This window comes from Engraulis encrasicolus, chromosome 3, assembly GCF_034702125.1.
Source record: "Engraulis encrasicolus isolate BLACKSEA-1 chromosome 3, IST_EnEncr_1.0, whole genome shotgun sequence".
Lineage (NCBI taxonomy): Eukaryota > Metazoa > Chordata > Actinopteri > Clupeiformes > Engraulidae > Engraulis > Engraulis encrasicolus.
Window position 1 is genome coordinate 28,812,559 of NC_085859.1, and position 5,000 is coordinate 28,817,558.

The following is a 5,000-nucleotide window of genomic DNA, read 5'->3' on the forward strand; positions in this document are numbered from 1 at the left end:
GGGGGCACGACCTCCAGTGTGTTTCCCCCTATCACTCAGTCATTGCCCTGCCCACACACACACACACACACACACACAAGCTCATATCCCTCCTCGCATGCACACACAGACACACGCACACGTACACACACACAGACATACACACACCACACACACACAAGCACACCAGCACACACACCCTCGGCGGAGTTGCCCTCCGCGTCGACCTGCCCTCGCTGACACCTACTCACACATGCGCATAAACTTAAAGGAGAAAATACAGACGCACACACACACACACACACACACACACACACACACACACACACACACACACACACACACACACACACACACACACACACACACACACACACACACACACACACACACACACACACACACACACACACACACACACACACACACACGGCTATTGCGCTTTCTAGTAGTGGCACCGCTGAGAGACTGCTAGGCGCTGCGGTATAAAGAGCATTAATACAGTACATCACGTACGTACTACAAATCTGTCTCTTCCACCGCGTGAACAGGTGTAGTAGGGCTTTTACTTTGACATTTTAAAACCTCGACGACAAGCCTTTGGATGGTGCTGGCTTTGTTACGCAATGCAATTCTATTATTTTGTTGTAATCCTAAAGAAAAACATGACACTGTATTAGGGAAATGGCTGGCTGAAAAGAGATGCAATTATAATTAACCGGCGTGTTTGAAGCGTATGCTTTATACGCCCACTCATTACACATCACATCTGTCATATTCTCTCACACACACAGCAGACGCACACACACACTCACAATCTCACGCTCCACACACGCTCACACACACACTTTATCCCTCTTTCATACTATTTGACACACACACACACACACACACGTGTCCCCACCCCCCCCACACACACACACGCACACAGACACTCTCTCCCTCTTTCATACAAATGGACACACACAAAACACACACACACACGCTTTCTCCCGCTTTCATAATAATTGACACGCACACGCGTGCGCACACACGCACACACACACACACACACACACACACACACACACACACACACACACACACACACACACACTCCCTCTTTCAAACAAATGGACACACACAAACTCACACTCACGCACACACACACACACACACACAAACTCACACACACACGCACAGACACACACACACGCATCCCACTTACTCTCTTGATTTAAAGAGCCTCCTGGGCGGCGGCAGCAGTTCCCGTTTGTTGAGCGGGGCGATGCCAATGGCGGCCTGGAGCACGGGGATGAACTTCTTGTACTTCATGGTCTTCTTCTTCTCTTCTCCTTTCTTCTTCTCTCCGCCCTGCCCAGCTCAGCCCAGTTCAGCTCAATACCCTCTCGCCCTCCTACTCTGGCCTCCCACCACTACTGCTTGCCCCTCCACCTCTGCCCCCACACTCCTGCTCCACCCACAGCTGGCGCCCGGGGGGGTCGGATCCAATAACAACAACAATAAAAACAAACAACAACAAATCGTGACAAGCAAACGACTGCCCACACCACCACCACCCCCGAACCCGAACCACCTGCCCACCACCCCCCGAAAAGCCTTACATGCCCTGAGCCTTGAGCATGGGTGCCCAGCATAGCATCAAAAGTCAAAATGAAAACAAACACAAAACGACGTTAGCCGGAGTGCAGCCGCTAGCACACCACTGGTTGCATGCTGCAGCTGCTCGCCCCGGTGGAACGTCTCTCGGCTCTCTCTACACTTGCGGTTTTAAGGAAAACAAAACCTAGTCCGGAGAGCGAGAAATTCATCCCGCTTTCGTTACATAATAATTTTCATGAGGAGGAGGGGAAAAAAAGACCTTTAAACATTACACTAATGAAAATGCTCGAGAGGGATAATTACGTTACTAAGCCAGAGGCAGATAATAGTGAAGAGTCTCTTCAATTCTCCGTAATCCTTAACTACAGCTTAGCCCTCTGTGCATTAGGAGCGACCCGATGGTGGTGGTGGTGGCGGAGGTGGTGGTGGTGGTGGCAACAGAGGTGGAGATGGTGTAGTGGTGGTGCTGCTGGTGGCGTGGGTGCTGGTTGGGGGGTGCTGGTGATGGTGGCAGAGGCAGGGGGGAGGTGTTGGTGATGGGGATGGTGGTGGGGATCTTGCTGGAGGTGAAGCGACCCAGTGGTGGTGGTGGTGGAGGGGTAGCTGGGAAGGTGGTGGCTGGATGCAGGAGAGTTTGGGGTTGGTGGGGTCGGTGTCAGGGTCGGGGTGGGGGACAATGGAGGATGCGAGCCAAACACACACTCTCTCTCTCTCTCCTTGAAAAAGAACAGTCTTAGGAGGAGAGGCATAGTGCATGGAGAGAGAGAGAGAGAGAGAGAGAGAGAGAGAGAGAGAGAGAGAGAGAGAGAGAGAGAGAGAGAGAGAGAGACAGCAAGTGAAAGCAAGAGAGAGGGAAAGAGATAGAGATTGAGTGAGAGAGAGAGTGAAAGAGAGAGGGGGAGGAGTGAGGTGTGTGAGAGAGAGCGAAAGTGAGAGAGAGGGAGAGAGAGAGATAGAGCTAGAGAGAGAGAGAGATATATAGAGCTTGTCAGATCGTAGAGTGGAGCTAAGTGGGATGTGACCTCCCTCCCCGTGTCCTCCCTCACCTGTGCAACCCCCTCCCCCCCCTGCACATCAGGACACTAGCAGCTACAACATCAACAACACTGAATAAAATAATCCAACTGCAGCATCTCTCCTCCTCCTCCTACTCCCACTGCATACACGGCACTAAGTTTAAAACACACACACACACACACACACACACACACACACACACACACACACACACACACACACACACACACGACACACGACACACGACACACACGTACAAAAATAATCAGTTTCCAGAACAGCAGGCTTCGGGGGCACAAAGCCTCTGCATGGATGCACAAATGAAATGATTTGACGGCAGCTTGCACGCCTGGATTATGATTCCAAGGGGGGTCTTGGGCCATGAGAAGGCCAGGATTGGTGCTGTGAGAAGAGAGACGGCGCGGGGTAGGTGAGTTGAGGGGATGATGGCCCATGAACTGACGATGCCCAAAATTACCCCATCCCTGCCTCCCTCCCTCCCTCCCTCGCTATCTCTCTCCTGTTGCACAGCTGTGGGGACCTAGCGGATGGACAAATGGAGACGATAAGGATAAAGTCCTCAACATCGACAATATGTTCCCAACAATCTTTTAATAGCTATGTTTCCGGCATTAGCCATAAATCGCTATTAAAAGATTGCGGGGAGCATATCACTGGTGTTGGCGGATTAGGATTTTCTATAATATAATGTGGGTCTGTTCCACGCTGCTGTACTATACAAGACAATGTCTATATTTAGTAAGCTTAGGTGTGTGTGTGTCTCGCTTTACACTATGAGATCATTGAGATACACCCTGACAACGCTTGAGTTATTGTCCGAAGACAGTCCGGTCTGTAGCCTTAGCAACTGGGATCTTAAGAGTTACAATCTAGGCAGCAGATTTGCTTCAGCAAAGTGAAAGACATTACTTCCACAGTGAGGAGGACTGAGACATACTAGTAACGTCAAAACATTAGTCTACTGGCAGTGCTCTAAATAAAAGCACAAATTAAATTCCTACATCTGAGATGATCCGGTGACTTTCCTTCTCACTTTGAACCCATGACACAACAACAGATAGTGAAGAACAGAAGAGTGGAGGGTAGCCTACCTTATTTGTCTAGGGGGCAGCAGTACCCTTTTGCTGCAAATTGCAGTACCAAAGCTTCCATTTTCTTTTTTTTACGATATTTTGGGCTTTTTGGGGCCTTAAGTGAGACACACAGAAAAGGGACCCCGATAGGACTCGAACCTGGGTTGCCGGTGTAGCACTGCAGTGTCCATTTTCAAATCATGTGCCATCTGAAGTGAAATAGGGGTCTGTCCTCTATCTCTGTAGGATGCAAAAACTAAAAGCAACAGTTTTGGACCTTGGTGTGTGTAGGGCCGGATTAATCCACAGGCTAGATATGGCTGCGGCCCCTGATTGGCCAAAGGTGAAAATTGCAGAATTGTGACAAGACCCAGTGTTGAAAAAATAATCTGTCACGTTGAGTACAGTTAGTAGACGTGTTGTCCTTAATTCTTAGCTCATAATTAAGATGCGACCTATGCAAATTTGTCACAAAATTTGCCATCTGAGAGGGCCCCACAGTAACGTGTAGCCTAGGGGCCCCAGGCCATCTTAATCCAGCCCTGGGTGTGTGTTATATTGTACATCATGTAGTCAGGAGATACAGTACATAACTAGCCATTATTAATGCTCAAAACAACGATTTGGATCTGATGAGTAAATAAATCCATCTAGCTTGACTCTCACTCTCTCACTGTTCAAGGAAGATAATTCACGAATGGATAACCATGAAGTTCGACTGAAGCAATAGATGTACATTAAGGAAAGACACACGCACACACGCACGCACGCACGCGCACACACACACACACGCACACACGCACACACACACACACACACGCGCACACGCGCACGCACACACGCACACACACACACACACGACAGAAATAGAAACAAAGCGTGCAATTCAACACAATCTGCTGTCTTAAGTTACATAAAGCCAGGCCAGAGTCAGACATACTTCAGGACCGCATTACGCCACACAGGAATCCTATCATGTCTATATCTGTACCAAATGACATCGTAATTCCTTAAGCTCAAGTCTTTTCTCCGCTGTACACAGCCACCAACCCCCTTGAGCCATAACAGGGATGCAAAACACTGAGGGTATTTGTGATTTTTATACAATGGAATTCCTCAAGTCAGAGGTCCACTTAAAACACACACACACAGACACACACACACACAGCAATGTCATCGGATATCAACATGTCAACGAAGTCAAACGACAAAGCTTTAGTTTAGAGTACTAGAGCCCACTTTTTTCATCCATGTCACAAATATTTCACATCATCAAAATGACATAGTAATTTAAAAAATACATACGTA

General features: G+C 48.6%; 1 protein-coding gene across 1 annotated transcript in view; it reads right to left on the minus strand.

Annotated features, from left to right (window-relative positions):
* LOC134445968 (tight junction protein ZO-2-like) overlaps window positions 1–5,000 on the minus strand; it is a 189,196-nt gene that overhangs the window by 173,489 nt on the left and 10,707 nt on the right. The window lies entirely within an intron of this gene.